This window comes from Lepidochelys kempii, chromosome 2 (assembly GCF_965140265.1).
Source record: "Lepidochelys kempii isolate rLepKem1 chromosome 2, rLepKem1.hap2, whole genome shotgun sequence".
NCBI lineage: Eukaryota > Metazoa > Chordata > Testudines > Cheloniidae > Lepidochelys > Lepidochelys kempii.
In genome coordinates this window covers 123,765,808-123,791,996 of record NC_133257.1, presented here as the reverse complement: position 1 = coordinate 123,791,996, position 26,189 = coordinate 123,765,808, and positions in this window count along the sequence as shown.

Below are 26,189 nucleotides of genomic sequence, written 5' to 3'. Positions count from 1 at the left end.
GAAGGAATTTTGCTACCCCATAAGCAGGGGAACACTGAGTAACCAGCTGGTGGGCTGAATCATGAAGAAAATGCTGCAGTTCCTGGGGCTGAGAAAAGGGCTGCAGACAAGCAGGAGACAGAGTGATGGTGTGCAAGCCATGGTAGGGGGTGTTGGCCTAAAGAGCTAATCCCACAATGGACCAGGAGAACGTGCCAGATCAGTGACAAGTGGTGTGCCCTGTGACAGGGCCTGAAAGGGGTCTAAGGCATAGCTTACTCGGTAACATAGGTTCAAATGTAGGCTTCCACACATGGTTAAATCCTGGTCCCATTGAAGTTGCTGACAAAACTCCTATTAAACTTAAATAGGCCCAGGAGTTCACTTCTATTCAACTGTGGAGTTACTGGGACTTGTAGAGTCAGCACTAAGAAATGAAAGGCAAAATGAAAATAATTGTTATAAAGTGGTGTTTACACCAAGTGATAATAGCTTTTCTTATCACATTAGCACATTTTTTAAAATGCAAAAGCACACACAATAAATGTTTAATGTCTGAGTGAGAGACCACAAGAGAGCCCCAAAGGTTCAGGTGATATTTGCAAAAGTTTTCACAAAACATTCAATATTTTCATGCATCATAAAAGTGAGATTTTAGGAGGTTTCTCATCACATTCCCCATTTTGACCTGCCTTTATCAGTTTTTGTTGTTTTATTTCCAGCAGGTCCAACTGTGTGTCATTTGCTCTAGTAGTAATAACCCTAAATGTGCCTTCTCTAAATTTCATCCCATTTTCCCTTGCATCATCCTAAACAATCCTCCTCCATCCAAACATAAAATCAGCAATGATAAAGTTTGCAGATGATCTGAAAATTGGGGGAGTGGTAAATAAGGAAGTAGATAGGTCACTGATTCAGAGTGATCTGCATCATTTGATAAATTGGGTGCAAGCAAACAATATGCGTTGTAATACAGCTAAATATAAATGTATCTATCTAGGACCAAAGAATATAGGCCATACTTATGCGATGGGGGAATCTATCCAGGGAAGAAGTGACTCTGAAAGAACTTTAGGGTTTGTGGTGGATAATCAACTGAACATGAGATACAGTGTGACGCAGTGGCTGTCATAAATATAAAGGGAAGGGTAAACACCTTTAAATCCCTCCTGGCCAGAGGAAAAACTCTTTAACCTGTAAAGGGTTAAGAAGCTAAGATAACCTCACTGGCACTTGATCAAAATGACCAATAAGCAGACAAGATACTTTCAAAGCTGGAGGTGAGGGGGTGGGAAAAAAAGGGTTCTCTCTGTGTGTGTGATGCTTTTGAGGGGACCAGAGCAGGAATGCAGGTCAGAACTCCTGTAAAGAGTTAGTAAGCAATCTAGTTAGATATGTGTTAGGTTCTGTTTTGTTTAAATGGCTGATAAAATAAGTTGTGCTGAATGGAATGTATATTCCTGTTTTGGTGTCTTTTTGTAACTTAAGATTTAGCCTAGAGGGATTCTCTATGTTTTGAATCTGATTACCCTGAAAGGTATTTACCATCCTGATTTTACAGAGGTGATTCTTTTATTTTTTCTTTAATTAAAATTCTTCTTTTAAGAACCTGATTGCTTTTTCATTGTTCTTAAGATCCCAGGGTTTGGGTCTGTGTTCACCTATGCAAATTGGTGAGGATTTTTATCAAGCCTTCCTCAGGAAAGGGGGTGTAGTGCTTGGGGGATATTTTGGGGGTGTTTCCAAGTGCGCATCTTTGGTGGTGGCAGCTTTTAACCTAAGCTGGTAAGAATAGGCTTAGGGGGTCTTTCATGCAGGTCCTCACATCTATACCCTAGAATTCAGAGTGGGGAAGGAACCTTGACAGTGGCCAAAAGAGCTAATGGTATCCTGGGATGCATAAACAGGGGAATCTCAAGTAGGAGTTATTTTACCTCTGTATTTAGCACTGGTGCAACCGTTCCTGGAATACTATGTCCAGTTCAGTTGACCAAAATTCAAGGGTATTGATCAATTGGAAAGGGTTCAGAGACGAGCCATGAGAATGATTGAAGGATTAGAAAGTATGCCTTTTAGTGATAGACTCAAAGACTTCAATCTATTTATTTTAACAAACAGAAGTTAAAGGAATGACTTGATTAGTCTGTAAGTCTCTACAGGGGGAACAAATATTTGCTAATGAGCTCTTCAATCTAGCTGAGAAAAGTGTAACACAATCCAATGGCTAGAAGTTGAAACTAGACAAATTCAGCGTGGAAATAAGGTGTATATGAGTCTTATTTAAAATGAACAAGACATAAGCTATACACTAGGGCTACAAATCAAATGGTGACTATAAAATTTGTTCCAAAGTCAGCGATCATTATGCAGGCAAGGCTTGACTTGAATGGCAGTTTTGCCTGAATAGGATAGACTAATAGTTGTAAAACTTGCTCCTATATGATTTTGATTTGACAATTTGCAGTAGCAGCAGACCTACAAATACAGGCCACTGGAGATTGGGGTTGGTGTCTGGGACTAGAGACCAATATAGTAATGTTTCTCAGTTGGGGCATCTGTATATAATAGTTACCTTTTCTTCCAGGGACACTTCAGGCTGCCTAAGTCTCCACAGTTTAAAATAGGAAGGAAATAATGGTGAAACTAGCTGAGAGTAGCTTCCACAGCTATGACCTTTAGGTAGGATCATCTGATTTTTAAACAAACAAAACAAAAACAAATACAAACAAAAAACAAAACAACAACAAAAACCCAAGCAAGCAAGTGCCAATCCTATCCCCTATGGCAGAGGGAAGAAAAACAAACAGCAACAACAGACTCTGCAATAACATTTTCTCTGTTATGACTACAAAGCAGAGTCAACAGCAGCCACTTAAAACTATGCCATTTCCAAAGCTGTGTATCCAAACAGCTATAGTATTAAAGCTATGTTTGTTTTAGAATTGGCCCTAACCCAAATCCTGAATCTGCGAACCTCTGAATTCTGCGGAAAACTGGCTCTGAATCTAGACCTGGACTTTCTGGCTTTGGATACATCAAACTTTGTTTCTGCTGAACTACTGAAAATAATATATAATCATCTTGTATTGTTTTTGATAGCTATGCCACAGGAGGTCTGGTACTCAACTATCCTATGTAGGAGCACCAGGTTACAAAGGGAACAGTATATTAAAGATAGTTTAATCATTTATTTTTGGTCTTAGCAGTACGTAAACAACACTATAACTCACATTGCTACTTGCTCAGAGATGATCTAAGAGTATGTGAAACTTTCCTCTCAGCATCCGTGAGGAAATGCTTAACAGCCAAAAGTGGACTTGCAAAATAGAGGGTGAGATTCTGGCCTGTATCTCAAAGGGTATGTTTACACTTTGAGCTAGGTGTATAATTCCCATTTCAATGAGACATATCTGCTCTAGCTCTGATAAAGCTAGGGCACTAAAAATAGAGTTTAGCCATGGGAGCTAGCTGCCCAGAGTACACGACTTGAATCTCAGACAGGAGGGGCTAACTGCCCAGAGTACATGGTGAGTGTCTCAGATAGGTATGTACTAAGGGTGGATATCCAGAAATGCCTCCATGACTATACTGTATTTTTGGCGCTCTAGCTCAGTGTTTCTTAATCTTTTGGATACCAGGAGCCAGCTTTCTGGCTTCCTAAACTGCCAGGGGAATCTCCGGGATCGCGCCAATCCACAGACTGGCTGTTGAGAAACACTGTGCTAGCTTAATCAGCGCTGGCATTAGCATGTCTCCTCCAACTGGGAATTACACTCGCAGTTTGACCTGTAGATGTAACCAAAGAGGCACAGCACAGAACTTGCACCCCAATGGGGAGGTGGAGGCCAAGGTAGCTTTAACCTAGACTTAAGCCCCCGATCCTAGTCTGCTCCAGCAATTGAAGAGGCCCCGTGCACACCTTAGACAACCTGGGGGCCTGTCTAAATTATGGCAGTCTAACAGAACAGCCCTATGGACTGCAGTGCTCCACATTGCCATCCTGCCCTTGACATGACCCTCTACCTCAGCCCCACCCTGGCATGCCTTCTACACCAGGGCTCATAAGGAGGTCCTTGGCAAGCAACCTTTGTGGCTATCTTCGGCAGTGCTTGTGCCTGAGAATCATCCTTTGGCTGGAACTGTGGCTTTTAGAGAGCCTTTATGCTGGATAAAATGTCCAGAGTGGCAAAAAAAGGATGAGACCGGGGTGAGGATCTCACCCAGAGTGTTTAAAAATGTTATGACTTTTTCTGCATACTGCACTTTTAGTGTAATTTCAGTGGGAACAGAGATAAGCAGCGTGCTTTTGAAGATCCCACCCTTCACTTTTTCAGTAATGGTAGATTGGCTGCCTTTTGTGGGGCAAAGTTAGGGCATGTTTCAGATAAGATAGGCTTTAGCTTCTCTGGTGGGGACATAACTTTTGTTGTTTCTTAAGCTGTCTTTGCTAGAAATGCTGCAGCAGCATTGGGCATGAGAGAACCATTCTGTTCACTGTAGTTAATCCACTTCTCTGAGAAGGGGTAGGTAGGTTGACAGAAGAATTCTTCCTTTGACATAGCACTGTCTACACTGGAAGTTAGGTTGGCTTAACTATGTCACTCAGGGATATGGATTTTTTTACCTCCTGAGCAACGTAGGTGGGCCAACCTAAATTTTTAGTGTAGACCAGGCCTTAGAGTTTCCTTTAATCTAAAAGAAGTAATTTGGGCTGAATGTTGCTTTATGTGTATGGAAAATGGAACAAGACTTCTGGAAAATCAAGATGGGATCTAAACCAAAACAGAGAGAGCCTTGGAAACTAAGATTGATCCTGTTCTGGATAAAGCAATGCACTATTCCCAAACAACCAAAAATGTGTTTCAGTGGAGGTTAGCAACACCTGTAAAATATTACTCATTCTTTATATAAATTCTAAACACTTACAAAACAAAAAAATCTAACGTTTGACTGTCTGGAGATGAACAATTAAGGAATCCAATCATTTCATCGTACCTAGACTGTCACCTCATCCAATTACTAAAGTCAGTCAATCTTATCACTGCTCGCTTTTTTGTCCTTATAGTGGAAATATGCTGCTAAATGTATCTTGTGGACCTTATATATGTATTAAATGACTAATAAAGATTTCTAAAGGATTACAGGCCCTGATCCAAAGACCACAGAAGTCAGTGGGGTGAGGTCCATTGATCTGTCATAGTTCTAGAAATTCTCATAGTGTGACGTGGTGGAATAGAAGAATATTTTGTGAATCCAGCTGGAATGATTGATCCACCTGGTGTTCTGAAATGTGATTACTTGGGAATGCTGGCATATGTAAGTGTCTATAGACCTTGCAAATTGGTATTTTTAACTATTTTATGTAGCAAATAATGTTGGTATTTTTAACCATTTTATTTAGCAACCTTTAATGTTGAAGTAGTAGATCACTGGAATAAGAAATAAAATTTATAACCTCCTAGTTCTCTGTTTTTAATCTTTACATAATTTTAGGGTACTTTAAAGTTAAGGATGGGTTGGGGATGTAAATTGGAAGGAATGATAATGAGAAAGAGTATGGCAGTGAGGAATGGGCTGGAGCCCTTAACTGTCCATTTTTATATGTTAAATACAAAGCCCAATTTTTGTAAATGTGTAGTTAGACTTTTGTAACAGTGTACTATTGTTCTGGATGCTAACTGGACTTCAGTAAAACACAGTTTCATCTCCAATTTCTAGTCACATCAGCACATGTATAAGCTAGTATAATTTTACACAAACATTGCTCCTAGAGCTGTTTGAATCCATACATGTAATTATGGTCAAGGCAATTGCATTCCAAAAACGTCCAATATATCAGGTGTGACGGGGCAAGGCCAGATGACTATGGAAAAGTAGTAGGAGATAGATATATTAGCTCCAGGCTAACCAAATCCCTGGTACCAGGATAAGTGAAATGGTAGCTGTTCCAGGTCAATTAAGGCACCTGGGGCCAATTAAGAACTTTCCAGAAGGCAGGGAGAAGACTAGATTGATTGGGACACCAGAAGCCAATCAGGGGCTAGCTGAAACTAGTTAAAAGCCTCCCAGTTAGTCAGGTGGGTGTGCATGTCAGGAGCTGTGGGAGGAAGTTGTGCTGTTGGAGAGGCTGAGTAGTACACACCATACCAGGCACAAGGAAGGAGGCCCTGTGGTAAGGGTGAAATGGAGCTTGAGGAAGTGAGGGCTGCTGTGGGGGAAGTAGCCCAGGGAATTGTACATGTTCTGTTTCTACAAGGTCAACTACCATAGCTGATACTATTAGGGTCCCTGGGCTGGAGCTTGGAGTAGAGGGTGGGCCCGGGCTCCCCCCACTCCCACCTTTGCCCCCTGATTAATCACTAAGACTGGGAGACAACAGAGACTGTGCAAGGAAGGATAACTTCTCCTCACCTCCCTTGCTGGCTTATGATGAAAATGACTCAGTAGACTGTGACCCTTGTCTCTAGAGAGAGAAGGGTTACATGGAGGGTCACAGTGAGCCTCTGAGGCTAGCGAAATCCGCCAGGAAACGAGGGACCCATGGAGGCAAGGACAGAACTTTGTCGCAACTGGTGTCAGGAGTGGGACTTCATTCACAGAGTGGCGGAAGAAAGAGGTTTTTTTTTAAAAAAAAAGTGTGCACTGGGGTTTTGGATTTTTTTTTCTTTGTCTTGGTTTGTTTGTTTGCTTTGTACCACAGTGGAGGAGGTGGTAAGAGCTCTGGTACAAGCCACGGCAGCCCAGCAGGAGGCCACCTGGGTTCAGGCAATGTCACAACAGAAGTCTATGTGGCTACAGCAGGAAACCAATAAATTATTGATGAGCCAGGTGACCCAAGATCGTGCCCTCTTGAGAGAGGTGGTGGACCAGCTGAAGATCCTCACCACCCAGGCCTGGGGGTCCGACAGACGCGAACCCTGAGGGCCACTGGTTGTCTGCCAAAGATGACGTAGAGGCATATCTCCCCTCATTCGAAAGGACTGCTCAGGGTGAGGCATGGCCCCAGGAGCAGTGGGCCAGCATTCTCACCCCTTTTTTGTGTGGAGAGGCCCAGAAGGCCTACTTTGACTTGCCTGCCACAGATGCCACTGACTATACCCATCTGAAGGCAGAGATCCTAGTACGATCAGGGGTAACGGCAGCGGTAAGGGCCCAGAGGTTCCATGAGTGGAAATACCAGGAGAACCAGGTCCCAGCTATTTGACCTCATACATCTCAGATAATCTTCATCCAAGAATATTAAAAGAATTGGCACAAGAAATTGCAAGCCCATTAGCAAGAATTTTTAATGAATCTGTAAATTCAGGGGTTGTACCATATGATTGGAGAATTGCTAACATAGTTCCTATTTTTAAGAAAGGGAAAAAAAGTGATCCAAGTAATTATAGGCCTGTTAGTTTGACATCTGTAGTATGCAAGGTCTTGGAAAAAATTTTGAAGGAGAAGGTAGTTAAGGACATTGAAGTCAATGGTAAATGGGACAAAATACAACATGGTTTTACAAAAGGTAGATCGTGCCAAACCAACTTGATTTCCTTCTTTGAGAGAGTAACAGATTTTTTAGATAAAGGAAACGCAGTGGATCTAATTTATTTAGATTTTAGTAAGGCGTTTGATACTGTGCCACATGGGGAATTATTAGTTAAATTGGATAAGATGGGCATCAATAGGAAAATTGAAAGGTGGATAGGGAATTGGTTAAAGGGGAGACTACAACGGGTCCTACTGAAAGGTGAACTGTCAAGTTGGAGGGAGGTTACCAGTGGAGTTCCTCAAGGATCAGTTTTGGGACCAATCTTATTTAATCTTTTTATTACTGACCTGGGCACAAAAAGTGGGAGTGTGCTAATAAAGTTTGCAGATGATACAAAGCTGGGAGGTATTGCTAATTTAGAGAAGGACAGGGATACCCTACAGGAGGATCTGGATGACCTTGTAAACTGGAGTAATAGGAATAGGATGAAATTTAATAGTGAGAAGTGTAAGGTCATGCATTTAGGGATTAATAACAAGAATTTTAGTTATAAGCTAGGGACGCATCAACTAGAAGTAACGGAGGAGGAAAAGGACCTTGGAGTATTGGTTGATCATAGGTTGACTATGAGCTGCCAATGTGATATGGCTGTGAAAAAAGCTAATGTCGTCTTGGGATGCATCAGGAGAGGTATTTCCAGTAGGGATAAGGAGGTTTTAGTACCGTTATATAAGGCACTGGTGAGACCTCACCTGGAATACTGTGTGCAGTTCTGGTCTCCCATGTTTAAGAAGGATGAATTCAAACTGGAACAGGTACAGAGAAGGGCTACTAGGATGATCCGAGGAATGGAAAACTTGTCTTATGAAAGGAGACTCAGGGAGCTTGGCTTGTTTAGCCTAACTAAAAGAAGGTTGAGGGGAGATATGATTGCTCTCTATAAATATATCAGAGGGATAAATACCAGAGAGGGAGAGGAATTATTTAAACTCAGTACCAATGTGGACACAAGAACAAATGGATATAAACTGGCCACTAGGAAATTTAGATTAGAAATTAGACGAAGGTTTCTAACCATCAGAGGAGTGAAGTTTTGGAATAGCCTTCCGAGGGAAGTGGTGGGGGCAAAAGATCTATCTTGCTTTAAGATTAAACTCGATAAGTTTATGGAGGAGATGGTATGATGGGATAACATGGTTTTGGTAATTAAATATTCATGGTAAATAGGCCCAATGGCCTGTGATGGGTTTTTAGATGGGGTAAGATCCAAGTTACCCGGGAAAGAATTTTCTGTAGTATCTGGCTGATGAATCTTGCCCATATGCTCAGGGTTTAGCTGATCGCCATATTTGGGGTCGGGAAGGAATTTTCCTCCAGGGCAGATTGGAAGGCCCTGGAGGTTTTTCGCCTTCCTCTGTAGCATGGGGCATGGGTCACTTGCTGGAGGATTCTCTGCTCCTTGAGGTCTTCAAACTACAATTTGAGGACTTCAATAGCACAGATATAGGTGTGAGGTCTTTTTTAGGAGTGGTGGGTGAAGTTCTGTGGCCTGCATTGTGCAGGAGGTCAGACTAGATGATCATAATGGTCCCTTCTGACCTAAATATCTATGAATCTATGAATCTCGTGCAGAAGTGGTTAAAGCCTGAGGTGTGCAAGCCAGAGGAGATTTTGGAGACCCTGGTCATAGACCATTACATGCGGGGACTGCCACCAGATCTCCGCAAATGGGTAGGCCAGAACGATCCGTCCACGTATGACGAGATGATCACACTGGTAGAAAGATGGATGACAGCCAGGGAACTGACCTGACTACCCAAGGAAGGACCCTTTTGAAGCAAGCACCCGACCCCAACCCCGGAAGGTTGAGCAGCCAAACCCCCGGGGAGTCCTAGGTGAAAGAAGGGGGGGGTGAAAACCAGCGGGGACCCCAGAAGGAAGGGATTGGCCTGAGTTGGGGGAACTCTGGGACTAAACCTCCTAACCCCCGGGATAGGGGAGTGATTAAAAGCAATTATAGATGTTATGCATGTGGGGAGTGGGGACACATAGCAGCACAGTGTCCCAGCACCGAGGAGCCTATGCAATGTAACTTTGGGGATTGGGAGGTCCCATGCTCCCTTATCCACCTCGCGGGGGTCGCATTAGCCCCGCATAATTACACCAGGCCAGTGAGGATAAATGGCGCAGAGACTACAGCGCTTGTGGACTCTGGGAGTGCTAATCACCCTCATATCAGGTAAGCTGGTAAAAAATAGTCAGCTGCTACAAGCCAAATGCGTAGCAGTGATGTGCATGCATGGGGCCGTCAGCCATTACCCCACCATCCCAGTGGAGAAAGAGGTTCAGGGAAACCCCATTGAGGTGACGGTGGGCGTAGTTCCTAAACTCCCATATCCTGTAGTCATTGGGAGAGACTATCCAGGGTTTGATAATTTACTTCCCCGTGAGAGGCTGGAGGGAGGTGGGGACCCTGAGGAAAGCGACTCGTCACCGGGGGAATGTCAACCCCCGATGTTCGCTGAGATTTCTCAGGATCTGTCCTCAGCCCCCCCGAAAGACCCGGAAGACCAAAAAAGAGAGGAAGGCCGTGAAGGTCTTGGGAACCCGGATCCTGACCCAGAGCCAGAAGACCTCCCTAGTAGGCAGATGGATGCAAGCAGCCAACAGAGAAACTTCCACCACAGAAGATGAGCCAGAAGCTGCCCCCAGCCATGATGGTGGCGAGCCGTTGGAAGAAGCAGAAGCTGGCCCCTGGGAGCTTGGGCAGGTTAGTCCTGGGAGAGAGACTTTTGGGCGGGACCAGACAGAGGATCCCAGATATGATAACGCCTGGAAAGAGGTGGCCGAGATTGATGGGATACCCGTGGATGGGAAGGTCCGGGGTCCCTGACCTTACTCTATAGTGAAGAAAGATCTCCTGTACCGCGTGGTGCAAATGCAGGAGCAAGAGATACAACAACTGCTGGTGCCACGAAAACATCAAAAAGCCATATTGAGTCTCGCCGACAGTCACCTGTTTGGAGGACACCTAGGGGTAGAGAAAACCCAGGCACAGATCCTGCGGAGGTTCTTCTGGCCAGGAGTACATGAAGATGTCCGGCGATACTGCACCTCTTGTCCGGAGTGTCAGTTACATAGCCCTCGCCCACACTTGCGGGCTCCTTTGATACCTCTTCCAATAATAGAGGTTCCTTTCGAACGGATAGCCATGGATCTCGTAGGGCCCCTAGAGAAGACAGCTCGGGGCCACCAACATGTGCTTGTTGTACTGGACTATGCAACCCGGTACCCAGAAGCTGTTCCCCTGCGCAACACAGCTTCCAAGACAATAGCTAAGGAGCTAGTACAGATCTTTGCCTGGGTTGGGCTACCCAAGGAGATATTGACTGATCAAGGGACACCTTTCATATCCAAGTTGATGAAAGATCTCTGTTCATTGCTCCATGTGCAAGCCCTTTGGACCTCTGTATACTACCCGCAAACAGATGGCCTTGTGGAAAGGTTCAATAGGACCCTCAAGGCCATGATCAGGAAAGTGGTGAGCCGGGATGGGAAAGATTGGGATACCCTATTGTCTTACCTCATGTTCGCCATCGGGGAGGTTCTGCAAGCCTCCACGGGTTTCTCTCCATTCGAACTACTATATGGGCGCCACTCTCAGGGCATATTGGATATAGCCAGAGAAGCCTGGGACGAGGAGCCAAATCCCGGAAGGAACATATTTGAGCATGTACTGCAGATGAGAGATCGGATCGCCCGAGTTACGCCCATTGTACAGGAACACTTGGAGAGAGCACAGGAGACCCAACGTACCCATTATAACCACCAAGCGAAGCTTCGACAGTTCCAGCCAGGGGATCGGGTGATGGTACTGGTGTCCCCAGCAGAAAGTAAACTGTTGGCCCAGTGGCAGGGACCCTACGAAATAATCAAAGCCGTGGGAGAAGTGAACTATAAGGTGTGGCAGCCAGGCCGCCGGAAATCGGAGCAAATTTATCACATCAATCTTCTAAAACCTCGGCACAATTGAGAGGCATGTTTAGTCATGCAGGAGACCCTTTCCCAGGAGGATAACTTACACGAGCAAGTGAGGATATCATCTGACTTGACGCCGATCCAAAAGATCGAGGCAGCCGACATGATTAATTGCAACAGAGATATGTTCTCTATAAAACAAGGGCTGACGACTGAGATCTATCACCATACCCACACGATCCCCGGAGCCAAGGTAACATTGAGTCCTTACCGAATCCCAGCAGCCAAAAGAGAAGAAATCAAGGCCGAAGTAAAGAAAATGTTAGAATTAGGAGTTAGTGAAGAATCTTACAGTCAGTGGTCCAGTCCAGTTGTTCTAGTGCCTAAACCTGACGGTACTATGAGATTCTGTAATGACTTTCACTGACTGAATGAAATATCCCAGTTTGATGCATACCCCATACCACGCATCGACGAACTGGTTGACCGACTGGGTAGTGCCTGATTCTTGACTACACTGGATCTGACAAAAGGGTACTGGCAGATTCCTGTGACCAAAGAAGCTAAAGAAAAGACAGCATTCTCCACCCCGGATGGGCTATTCCAGTACACCGTCCTCCCTTTTGGGCTACATGGGTCCCCAGCCACATTCCAGCGCCTCATGGATAAGCTACTGCGCCTCCATACTAGTTTTGCAGCTGCATACCTAGATGATGTCATTATCCATACGCCAGACTGGGGAACCCACTTGGAGAAAGTTGAGGCAGTACTGCGCACCTTAAGGCGGGCTGGCCTCACTGCTAATCCCACTAAATGCGCCATAGGGCTAGCAGAAGCTAGGTATCTGGGATATATTGTGGGAAGGGGCATAGTGAAGCCCCAAAGGAATAAGCTAGAGGCAATTCAAAACTGGCCCCGGCTGACCCGAAAGAAGCAGGTCCTTGTGTTCCTAGGTGTGGTAGGCTACTACAGACGGTTTATTCCCCACTTTGCCACTAAGGCAAGTCCCCTAATGGACCTGGTGAAGGCCCGAGGTCCAGACATGGTAAAGTGGACCGACGGAGCAGAGGGGGCATTTACAGACCTTCGGATGGCCCTCTGTAATGACCCCGTACTCATAGCCCCGGACTTTAACAGGGAATTTATTTTACAAACAGATGCTTCCGAGGTGGGGTTGGGGGCAATTCTGTCGCAAATGGTGGGAGAAGAGGAACACCCAATCCTTTACCTCAGCAGAAAGCTTCTCCCAAGAGAACAGAGATACGCAGTAGTCAAGAGAGAATGCCTTGCTGTCAAATGGGCTATGGAGACACTGCGTTATTACCTCTTAGGCCGGCGATTTACTCTTCTGATGGACCATGCACCCCTCCAGCGGATGCAGCGGAATAAGGAAAAGAATGCAAGGGTTACCAGGTGGTTCTTATCCCTCCAACCATTCCAGTTTCACATACGGCACAGGGCTGGATGCCACCATGGCAACGCTGATGGTCTGTCACGAGCATACTGCCTGGCGTCCCAAGATGCCCAACTCTATGGTGTTGAGCGGGGGGGGATATGTGTTGGGGCAAGGCCAGATGGCTATGGAAAAGTAGTGGGAGACAGATATATTAGCTCCAGGCTAAACAAATCCCTAGTACCAGGATAAGTGAAATGGTAGCTGCTCCAGGTCAATTAAGACACCTGGGGCCAACTAAGAACTTTCCAGAAGGCAGGGAGAAGGCTAGGATACCTGAAGCCAATCAGGGGCTGGCCGAAACTAGTTAAAAGTCTCCCAGTTAGTCAGGTGGGTGTGCATGTCAGGAGTTGTGGGAGGAAGTTGTGCTGTTGGAGAGGCTGAGTAGTACACACCATATCAGGCACAAAGAAGGAGGCCCTGTGGTAAGGGTGAAGTGGAGCTTGAGGAAGTGAGGGCTGCTGTGGGGGAAGTATCCCAGGGAATTGTACATGTTCTGTTTCTACAAGGTCAGCTACCATAGCTGATACTATTAGGGTCCCTGGGCTGGAGCCTGGAGTAGAGGGTGGGCCTGGGCTCCCCCCACTCCCACCTTTGCCCCCTGATTAATCACTAAGACTGGGAGACAACAGAGACTGTGCAAGGAAGGATAACTTCTCCTCACCTCCCTCGCTGGCTTATGATGAAAATGGATCAGTAGACTGTGACCTGTGTCTCTAGAGAGAGAAGGGTTACGTGGAGGGTCACAGTGAGCCTCTGAGGCTAGCAAAATCCGCCAGGAAACACGGGACCCACGGAGGCAAGGACAGAGCTTTGTCACACAGGCAAGAGCACAATAACTTAGTGTGATGCAAATTTGCTTACTAAAAAAATGGTCTTAATGCTTCCAAACTGCTGACATCTGGTCTTTGTACATTTATCAGTATCAAAGAGCAATCGTGCTAATTAAAGGCTCCATTCTTCTTCCACTGAAGTCAGTAGTGAAAACTCCTTTTGATTTCAGTGAGACAGCAGTTGGGTCTAATTATTGTAGTCCCTTAAGTAGGAAGTGGATTTGGATTTGTGTGTGTGTGTGTGTAAATATACAATTACAAATATAACTCAGCTTCAAACTGACTACTGTGAGGAATACACTTTTCTTCCCTCCTATTTAATAAATTACTGATAGTAGTAACAGGGATTTCCCCACCCCACCTCCATAGATGCTGTTGTCCTTTGAAAGTTGTACAACCCCAAAAATCTCATACCAGGGTGAAACCTGGTGTATCTCACTATTTCTAAAACTGAAGAATTATTTCCCTCCTTTGGCAGTAGTTCAACTTCTACTCATATTTCAGTTTAGTGCCTGTTTTTGAAACTATTACAACGAGTAACATTTATTCCAGTGATTTGGCCCGTTCATTTCCACAGGACTAAAGTGATTAAGTGCTGCTGATTTTCTCACACCTAGAAATGACTGAGTTATAAAAGGTTTATGGGAATCCATGAATTATATCAACTTGAAAAGTTCATAAAGGAATGTGTCACTTCTGGCTTAGAGTTTGCTTCTATTTAATTAAAACATAAATTGAATACCATAGCATAGTTCCAAAATGTGTTTGGAAACACTGTAGTTTGTATGCATCCGATGAAGTGAGCTGTAGCTCACGAAAGCTTATGCTCAAATAAATTGGTTAGTCTCTAAGGTGCCACAAGTACTCCTTTCTTTTTGTAGTTTGTATGTAGCCCAGTGAGTATCTGGATTAAAAATTCCTTAACTTCTTTATACTGTTCTAAATGAAAATACAGCTCATGTAGACAAAGCACCAGAAAACACAGGTAAGCACAAAAAAGAAAATAAACAAAAAGGGCTCTGTTCATTCCTGCTATCATTCTATTGCCTTCAAAGGCATAATTTCACCCACAATGTATATGATTACCATAACTATATTGATATCTACATCAGGTATTTCTGGACATAAAGGACCAAATGTTGTGCTGGTTTAAATGGATGATGCTCCACTGAATTAAATGGGACTGTACCAATTTACACCAACAGAGAATTTGGTCCCAAGTGCTAAGCAAGAAAAGATGGTCTTTTCCAAAGCATTCAGCATTGACCTAACTCTCTTCCAACTGAAGTCAATGGGAAAACTCCCGTTGACTTCAGCACATGCAGAATTAGGCTAACAATGAGCCCTTTTCAAAAATCCCATCTTCAGGAAACAATTTTGGTGGGTTTTAATTAAGCATAAACTAATTATCAATATCATAAAGATTGATCAAATATCTCAGACCACTCCTCACTACATTGATATTTTATTGTTTGTGGTGGAGTCAGGCAAAGCAGGAAGTGGAACCTGGGTTCCCCATATTCCAGGTGAGTGCCAGTACCACTGGACTATAGAGTCATTCCTTCTCCATCTCTTGTGTTGAAATTGTTCCACTTTATGTAAATAGTCCTTCAGCCACAGCAAGGGAGACTGACTAGAGCTTGGTGCTCTGCCTCAGAACCTGGATCTCCCCCCGTCCTAACTGAATGGCCTAATCACGGGGTTATTAGCTATTGTGGGTTGAGTTTCTCAGTGTGTCACTTTTTGAAAGGTCTCAATTTCATTCCAATGAGAAATGAAAATAAATGCCAAAAACTTGACACTTTTTATGAAATGGAATTCTTATTTTCTGGCTAGCCGTACTTGTGAGATCACTTACTTCATTCAGCCTCTTATCACTGCCAATTTTTCAGTGATCAGCTTAGAGAGGTCCTGCTGCTTCCTCAAATTAACTAGGAAGCTTTCTTCTCTCTCCTAAATCACTTCCTTCTCCCCTACCTCACTTTCTCCATCTCTGAGAACTCCACTTTTCTCCCAGGCAGTCAAGCCCAGAATCTCTAGTTTATTTTTAACTCTTCCCTGTCCTCATCTAGGTTCTTTCCAGATCATTTTGCTTCTCCGTTTGCAACACCTCCAAAATCCATCCCTTCCTTTCCATGTCTATTGCAAAAACTCTTTCCACACCCTTGTTATCTTCCACCTTGATTCCTGCAAACTCTGCTACTCTCTGACTCAATAGTTCATTCTTTGCTCATCATGATAATACACAAAAACTGCATAGTAGAACACCCCCAAATATCTGCTAAAATATCTTTATTCCAGTCCACATTACATTTTGTGAGACAAAGGTATGTTTGATGTACGTAGCCCTGTTCTTATTAGAATAATTGAGAAGCATGTTTAAATGGACAAGGATCTGTTTTTTCCCAATGTGTGCTATTGCCTCCTTTGTTAAGCTACTCTATATTACATAGAAGCCTTGGTATAAAGGCTTTATATGCTGTATAAAGAAATATTTACAGTGATTTAGCTGGTAAAAGTCTGTATGTGATTCAAACCTGATATTAAGCACTGGATTTAAATTTGCTTAGAGCAATTTGATCTTTTCTGTCTCTGTGGCAAATTTAATTTAATGTAGGACTAGCTTAATGTCATTCATAGTTTCCCCAAGAGATGCCATGAGACATTCCAAACCCTGTTTAAAAACTTTGGACCAGATCCTGAGTTAATGTAAATCAGAGCTTCAGTGTAGCTATGCCACTTTACACCAGTCCATAACCTGGCCCATTATTTTTGTTTTGTAAGACAGTAGCAAAAATGGCACTTTCCTTAGATATCCTGGTAAAAAATCTTTTATCTTTTCCTAGTCAATGGATCAATTAAAAACTGATACACAATGAAATACATTTTTCTATTCATCTTTTTGTGTGGGTGTGTGCAATAATGAAACTATTATAAGTGTTTCATTTTCAGTAGATGAGACCCATATGCAACTCCTACTTGTTGGGTTTTTGTCTGACACTGATTCAAGACCTGTGAATAAGATTGTGGCTAAACCAGCTGATGCGCGAGTGATGGTCCTTTATGCATTGAGACCATGTGTAGCTCAATATTGAGGAAGGGATTACAGTCTGTGCCCACTGAATCTGCCACTATTGATGACTCAGTCTCTAAGCCTTAAGATCCATATGGCAATTAATCTCAAACTTACTAACACTGTTGTTGACTGCAGCTCACCAGCATGATCCATCTGTTATTGACAACTCCCAGCCATCAATGTCAATGTTGCACTGCTTCAGTACATCCTGGAAGCATTTCTTCGGGCTGCCTTGTATTACCCACTTTCAGTTCGCCATGCAGCAACTGCTGTATGCATTCTCGTGTCCTTGATCCTCAACACATGACCTGCTCAGTGTAATTGTGATGTGATGAACATGGCTTCAATCCCTGTAGAGTGGCTGCATTCCAAAACCTCATTATAGATAGTATCAGGAAGTAGCCATGTTAGTCTGTATCCACAAAAACTACAAGGAGTCTGGTGGCACCTTAAAGACTAACAGATTTATTTGGACATAAGCTTTCGTGGGTAAAAAACCACTTCTTCAGATGCATGGAGTGAAAATTACAGATGCAGGCATTATTATACTGATACATGAAGAGACACATGCCACCAGACTCCTTGTTATTATTATAGATAGCTTGATCCTGCTATGTGGTGTGGAGTATGGCACACAGATGTCATAAATGGAACTTATCACATAAAGCTTCTAGATGCCTGTAACAGGTCCTGATGTCAAATCCATACCACAAATTGGACAGCACAACCCGTTTTAGCCTGTTTGAAGCCCAATATCATGTTGCTCCTCAACTCTACCTGATAGGCCGGCAAATAATGAACTGGCTTTGTTCATGGGACTTGTCAGCTGCTTGTCTATAGTAGCATGTATATTCTACCATATAAGCTATTTAAAAACATGTGGCTATATTTCAAGGGAAAACAGACCCTACTGGGCTAGATTTTGTTAACTTTACTCATTCTGTTCAGCACTTACCCATCTAGTCCCTCTGGCTTCCATGGTATTACTTGTTGAAGTGCTATTCATTGTGAATAAGGATTGCAAAATAGGGCTCAGAATTGTTTGAGCTAAGCAGGTTCTTGAGGAGGGTCCTTCATTTTCAATTTTTCGGTCTCTTCAGCCTGAGCACCCAAGAACCCTCCCAAAACTGTATTTCCTTCTATTATTCCAAAGCTACACACTTGTTTTATTCCTGTTCTCTTATATTCCAGATTTCTTTGTGAACCACATTCCAGAGGCTTTTGTGCTCCATCAGGTAAAGCCCCAAAATATTGTATTGTACATACATTAATATTTAAAAGCGGGTACATACCTTCAAGGGGGAGGGATAGCTCAGTGGTTTGAGCATTGGCCTGCTAAACCAAGGGTTGTGAGTTCAATCCTTGAGGGGGCCATTTATGGATCTGGGCCAAAAATTGGGGACTGGTCCTGCTTTGAGCAGGGGGTGGACTAGATGACCTCCTGAGGTCCTTCCAACCCTAGTATTCTATGATTAATATATCTGATACTGGGTCAGACCAGTGGTTCCTCTAGACAAATACCGCTATCTGACAGTGGTCAGTATGAGAGCTTCAAGGGGAGCGTACAGAGCAGGGCTTCCCACAATGGCACAGCAACTTTAATTTCTTCTGGGAGGCTGCACCAGGAATGGCTGCCAACGGGGATGTACTGTACCAAGGTCCATGTAACCTAGATGACTGTATTATGGATTTAAAGAGGAGCTTGTGTAGCAGTACATGTCCAAAATTAAGCTGGCTCTGGAATGCCCTCTGAACTTTGAGCGGCTAATTACAATCTTTTTGCACAAATGAATAGCAAATGTATATTTTTGAACTTGCATGTTTAACTACCTGGCTTGCCCTGCAATAATGAAGGTAGACAATTGACTGCTAAGGGTGTGTCAACACTGTGGGCTGCACAGTAGCACAGCTGCAGCAGCACCACAGTGTATATGCTTTCTACATGGACAGAAAGGATTTTTCCCTCACTGTAGAAGAATTCTTCCATCCACCTAGTCATATCTACACTGGGGGATTAGGTTGGGTTAACTATAGCATTCAGGGGTGTGGATTTTTCACATTCCTGAATGATATAGCTAGGGCAATCTAAACGTTAAGTGTAGACCAGGGCTAAGATTGGTGACAATCTGTGGGTGCATTTTTGACAGATAGAAATTATGCCTGCACAGGAACACATTGAACTTCTTAAGTATTTCACTGGTAGGCACTTTTTCTAGCCCTCAGATTATTTTGGTGGCTGTTCTGTGCATCATTTCCAATTTTTCAGCATCCTTTATAGTAAATGTGGTCACCAGACTTGGTCACAGAATTCCAGTAGTGGCCTCACAAATGCTGTACACAGAGGTAAAGTCACCTCCAATAATATTAGCAGGGTAAGACGTATTTATATATTACATAAAAATACTTGATAGAGTTCTTTTAACAAGTGTAAAGTTTTCTTTATATAAAAATCATACAAATGCTTTATGTGGATTTCACATTCTATAATACTATGGAAGTTTAATGATGTAATGCACCAAAAGTAAAGTTTAGGCCTAGTAAAATTTTAATCGTGTATTTTCTACTTATTAAAGAAATATGACTTTTACATTTGATTTAAAAGTGTGCTCTGAGAGGTCAATGATAAAAGCATAGACTAGCCTCCGACTTCCTTATTTGAATCAAAACTAGGTCCTCGTGCTTTGAAAAATAATTACCTCCTAAGGAAATATTATTTGCTGACTTCTTCTCATTATTTAAGATATAGAATCAAGTGAAAATTTTGCAAAGTCCTGTCTAAATTATCTGACCCTTGAAAGTAATAGAGGGTTTTGAATAATTTCCAAAGGAAGTAAAATGAACATCTTGTTTCATTCACATGAAGAGGATATGGTGTCTGCTTTACGTGTGGTCCAAATAATAAAATGCAGCTTGTGTTAAATGAATGTGCTAATGAAATATAAGTGACTGCACTGTGGGGAGATTAGAAGGAAGAGAGAGAAGTTAATGACATTAAATACTTTTTATCAATTCTTTTCTTGTTTTAGGCTAGGGGAAAAGAACCATAGAAAAGGGATAAAGTCCCTTGCCCAGGAGGCTCCTACTCCAGAGGCAGAGCTAGATCCACAATGGCTCAGATCAGTGTGTGTTCTGGAGTGGGCTTGAGATGGGCTAAAAAAGGAAAGGGTCATACCATGGCCAGGAGGGGGAATAGCCAAAGAAGACCTGTTCCCCGTCAGTTATGTGCTTGTAGGGTGGCTCATAGGAGCCATTGCAACAGGTACACAAGTTAGAACATCGCTGATGGGTTCCCTAGCCTGTGCTAGAGGACAAATCTGCCCCCGGCAGTCAATGAAGAGGGAAGATACTAGCTACATCTTTTCTGTGCCTAAACCAGTCTCTGCTTTTGCATGGGGGTGAATCTTTCTCAGTCACTTAACAGCAGGTTTCACAAAACTTTATTGGTAACTAACTTGTCCATAGTAAGAACTTTATGAAGTGCCCTTTCTATCCATTAATAATATTAGCTAATGGAAACAATACCATACCATAACAGGAAAATGTTGATAACATTTGCAAGATATTTCTGAATAAATCCAGTGCGTGAAGTATTGACAATCACAGTGGCCTTCAAAATAAAGTGTTATCCCTCATACACAGCTGCACTCTGTATTAAATCAGAAGGGAAAGTGCAGGATTTTGCTCATTAACTTGTTGCACATGTAAGGGGACTGTTGCTCCCTTACTAACATTCAGTGGGGGTGTTTTAGTTGCTAGCTCCCAGTACTAAAAAGGGGGAAGAGTAGATGGGGAATCAGGACCCTGAGACTGACAGCCCCCAGGAACAATGGGGAGAGGCCAATGATCCAGGTTAGCCTGAATGACAGGGTGGGCAGGCTAATCAGAGAGTCAGGAGGCCAGGGAGGTCCCGTCCTCCATGTGAGTTGGACTTGCCTGGGTCAGACAGAGAGGGGCTGAGCTAAGGAGAAAGCCAGGGTCCAAGCTGAGCTGGGGAGCAGAGCTGGGCCAGATCCAGAGAGAGCAAACCCTGTCCTGGGAGCTGCAGCCTCAAAGCCAGAGGCACAGCCCAGAGAGAGCAGACCTGTCCTGGGAGCAGAGCTGCAGCAACCAGAGCCAGAGGGGCCAGAGAAGCAGCCCAGGGAGCTGGAGGCAGAGCAGCAGCAGCAGTGCTGAGACAGAGTGGTGGAGCTGGGGCTGGAGCGGGCTGGAGCAGTCTGGAGCTGGGTGCGGTGAGCAGCTGGGGAGATCGAGAGGGACCCTGGGCAGCAGGCCCAGCACAGGGAGACACCTCAGCCAAGGGGCTCTGCAGGCCAGGCTTGGATCATAACCCCGACAGGGCGGGGCGACACTGGGAAGAAGGGTCCTACCACTTAGAGCCTGAGAGCATGTGGCCACCACCAGAGCAACTATCCGACCCACAGCATCCCTGCAGCACAGCCAGGGCCTGAGAAGAAGACCTGGGACTTACAAGGAACAGACTGTGAACTGCCCTGACATTCCAGAGACACTGTTTGTGATGTTCCCTGCCACAGAGCGCGTTGGTGTGTTTCCTTTAACCTTTCCCATTTTTCCTTACTCTTTTTAAAATTAATAGTTGATTAAATAACTTGCATTTGCTTTAACTTGTATGTAATGGTCAGTGGGTCAGAGAAGTGCCCAGTGCAGAGAGAGTACCCTGGAATGGGGACACCCTAGCCCCTGTCCTAGGTGACCACAGCAGGGTTGGAGGTTGAGGCCCCCAGGAATCCTGGGCCCAGCCTTGCTGGGGTTACGAGGACTCTGCCAGACAGGAGAGTGGAAGGGAGGCCACTGGGTAAAGGAAGTGGGAGCCAGGACTCAGATCCTTTCGCTAGCCCACTTCCCCGGGGTAGTGCAGAAGCCAGGAAAGTTCCCCACAATAGCGGGACTATTCCCCCGCTTACACACTGAAAATCTGTTTATGCTCGTGCTTTATCTTCCCGGAACTGAGAGCAAGTCTGACGCACTTGGCAGAATTTTCATTTCTGTAACTGAATGCATGCGCTGCAGTGTTTTCCTCTTGAGCATGCACAGCACACATTTGCTTGATTATTCCTGCTGCCCGACTATAGTGTTCCTGCTGCTTCTCTGGATTGCTTTTGATAAACCACATAGACAAATACTTGAAAACGTGGGAGGACTACTCTTTTGCTTCCGTGTGTATGTGTTTGTACAGTTTGAATTGAATCAGATCAGATGGATCAGAATGATTAGGTTTTATAAGAAGTTACTGAGACAAAAAGCCAGAATGAAATGAATACATCTCTGAGATAAGTTTTAATTGCTTGTGCTAATTTACCTTACAATAATTAGAATAAGAAACTAAGCAGAACTATTAGTCAAATCCTGCTCTGAAAGCTCCCATCAGGGTGCTGGAACAATTTTTATACTGAGGGTGCTGAAAGTGGAAACCATGTATTTGGTTGTTGCTACTTAAGCCAGGGGGTTCTGCTGCACCCCCAGCACTCCTAGTTCCAGCACCTCTGACTCCCATCGATATCACTGGCGTGTCCTTAGGCACAATCTTATGGCTGAGTAATTTGACCTTATATAATTACCCTTTTAAAGAAAAACATCGAGCCAAGTATCTCTAAAGGTGGTGTGATTAATAAATTTAATAATCTTGGACACTATGATCATAGTTAGAATGTTGCCCTTTCCCCCCAGAGACAACTACATTTGCTTCCAGCAACTGTAGTCACTCTGAACTTTAATAAAGCAACCACAACCTCAAAAAGAAGCAACAGATAAATTTCAAGGAAGAAAAGAATATGATCCAGGAATAAGTGCAATACTGATCAGATTTCTACGAGGTAAGAACTAATTGCACCAAATAATTTATCTATTGAATTTATCCTATTTTCCATTCACAAATTGTCCAGGAACAAACTAGGATGTTGTGTTTTATTGTTCAGTTATCTGACAAATGTTTTATGGAAACACATACCAGCATATGGATTGCAAACTGAACACAGCTGTGAGTATTCTATGTACTTGGTCACGTATGCTAAGTCACAAGATATGGGTTCCGTTCCAAGACTGGATGACAGTGAGTGATAAACAGAGGGCTTGAAAAAGTCACTGTACAGGAGGACAGGAGTACTCTAGGGAGAATCAAGAGGAGACAAGTGGACCTCTAAGGGGATTTTAGAAAACCTTTTCCTTTTCCTCAAGACAGAACATTACATTCTGACTGTGCATGCAGACTCCAGACTTAGAAAATATTCAAGTTCCTTCATCACTAAAGGACAAAGACAAAAATGATTGGAGATGATCCCTGCAAAAGAACAAAGGCTATAAAACTGTCTTTCAATGTATTCTGGCGTGGGGAGATGACAGAAGAAACAGTTAAGGTGACTTTAAAAGCACTTCAGTGCTACAAAAGTTACAGGTCTCTTGAGGTACCTAGATGAGTAGGATGCAAAAGGTGTGGTTGGATGGAGGTAACCATTAGTTCATATTTCAGCCACTTTGGTACAGGGAAAGTAGAAAAGCAATAACTCCTGAGCATGAAGTTAGCTCCTGGGAACAGAAATGCATTCCCTCCATACAGCTGTAGTTAAGATTGCACTTGAAGGAGCAGTGGGGTGGGTGAAGCGAGGCCCAATATGTGACTCATTGTTTTTCAGCCTCCCACCCTCATCCCTTGACTGGAGTGAGGGATACCTTTCCTATTCCAGCAGGGTTTCTTTTCACAGCTACATGGTCTAAGCAAGGAAGAGCAGGAGCTCGCAGGGACAGTTACGAATAAAGAATTCTCCCTATCTGAAATGACTTCCAGGATCCCCTGGTCAACAATGATATTGTGATGGATCTGCTAAGAGGGGACTATAGCTACCTTTTCGCTGCACATCCCCTTCCTCCTGACCAGGTAAAGGGAAAAGTCCTGAACCAGAAAGTGGCCAGCCTCTGTTTGGAAAGTGGTGACTGCAAGGCTAGCCAGGAGCTGGAGAGAATCTGGATGCAGGGGCCATATTGCTAGCTAGCTAGCTTCAGAGAAGTATCCCCAGCAACTGTGGACAGAGGTATGAAATAGACGGTGACAGCCAGACAGTACAGCTGAGTGCAGATCTATGTGGGACATCCAGGGGAGCAGCAGTGGCTGGGCGGAGAGGCAGTGCAGAAGGGCTCCAATGAGCAACACTAACTGAACCTGGCCTGAAAACCTTCAAGCCCCTATTTGTTGAATAGAGACTGGACTGGAGAGAGCACCCCAGGCATTAAGTGTAAAGAGCCCTCTCTCTCCACTGAACTGCCCCAGGGGCCCAGAATAAGAATGGTTACTGCTCACCTTGAACTGCCGTGGTTTAAGCATCGGTACCTAGGGTATTTACAACCTTTTCTGCCAACCCTAGTGAAATACCCTTTCCCTTAGTCACATGTCTGAGTGGTTACTGGATCCCACCAGGACTAGCGCCTACAAAGTGTGGCTGCTGAAGCACCTATAGGTCGTGATACACCTGGCATTCTACTGGCACCGTAGCAGTTTGGTGTACTACATGTGATGGGGTGTACCAGGCCCTTTGAGGCCCCCTGCTGGAGGCCTTCTGGTCCCACCACACCCTTCCCCTGTAAAGAAGCCATAAAGGTGGGTCCTCCGGGACTGCCTAGAAAAGCTGCAGGGAAGCAGCCAATCAGAGTATAGCAGGCTAAATTTAATGGAGCTGCAGGGGTTGAGCTACTCAGTTCCTGCCTGGGACCAGAAGAGTAAGGAAGGGTGCTTCTTGCTAGAGCTCAAGGGAGAACCAGAGGATGGGTTCTGGTATCACTGGCACTCAGTGAGGAGGAAGAGGAATTGAGAAATTCAGCTTTGAGGTAAGGGTGAAGAGGAAGAGGCTATGTGAGATGCATCCCAGTGAAGGCAGCAGCTGCAACTATTAAAGCAGCATGTGGCACTATATATAGGGTTCCTGGGCTAGAACCCAAAATAGTGGGCAGGCCTGGGTTCCTCCCCACCCCCACTAGCTGCTGGGGAAGTGGCCTACGCCCCAAGAAGGGGATATGACTCAGTACCAAAAACCCAAGAAAGGGGCTAGAATTTGAACATGACAACAGCTGAGGACAAATTCTCCAGGGAGAAAGCCAAGGGGTGGGGCAAAACTCCATACCAGGGCAGGTATACACTTAAAGCTAGCTCAGAAGGGGCTGAGGAGTAAGCCCAGAGACAGGGTGAAAGACATTAACAAGGGCATAGGGACAGGCCCTGTTGGGCCTCTTACCCTGAAAGTGGTTCATCCATCTTTTCCCCTATTAACTGAGTGACTTAGTTGGAGGGCTGAGCCCCTGAAGACCCACCTGACGAGGGCAACAGGGGGACACCACAAGCAGAAAGAGCAAATGCAGGTTTGCAGCCAGGAGGCACTCATAAGAGGTGAGTGTACCCCGTCACACTCCATTCCTGTGCAGCCCTGATATTTACAATTTCATATTTGCAGCTGTTTGGACGCTGTACTGTCTTTCCTGCCTGGATACATCTACGCAGCCTGCAGCAGTGAGCCTCTGAGCCTGGGCTGACAGACTTGGGCTCACAGGGCTTGTGCTACCGCATTAAAAATAGCTGTGCAGACATTGCAACTCAGGCTCTAAAGCCTAGGAAGGGGATGAACTTCTGAGCCCAAGGTCCAGCCTGAGCTGCAACATCTACACATTTCATTTTAGCCCAGTAGCATAAACCGGAGTCTTTTGACCCGGGATGGGAGACTCACGGCCCTGGGCTCCTGCTTGCTGTGTAGCTGCATCCTGTGTGAATTGGTTGTTTGCTCTGATCACCTCTTATCCCCTTTCCCTGGATGTCCTTCCACTTACCTCTTCCCTCTCCCTGCCCCCCACGCTCCACCTTTTCCTCTCACTATCTCTCCTTTCCTTCCTTCGTTCCTGATACCCAGACAGTTGCTGCAATGAATCTTAACTTTCCAGATGAGCTTAAGCTTGAGAATATTTACATTGTCCATGCAGATCATAAAGATAATAAGGGACTTAGATCAGATGCTAAGAGGCATGCACGCTGGCATCAGCCAGAATATACTTCCGCTCGGGATTATTTCAAGGTGTGTTCCTTGAGCTGTCTTCAGGTAAGGGGGAAAAATTGTATCTCCTTCTGCAGCCGTGAAAGATCCACCTATTTCTAATGATGGAAGCACCCATGAGGATAATGCTATAAAAAGGCTGTTCGCTCAAATATGTAGGCCACAGCTATTAGGAAATGCAATAGCAGACCTTGTACAGACCAGAGTGAGGGCTACTTTCTGAGGGCTAGATGGCACTCTTCCAGCACAAGCCTGCAGTCAGGCGCTGCAGAGCTGCACTGCATCTGCAAAGCACAATGCTTCCCCAGGCCGTCCCAGGAAGAAAGAAGTAACCACTCTTTAGGAGGCTAGA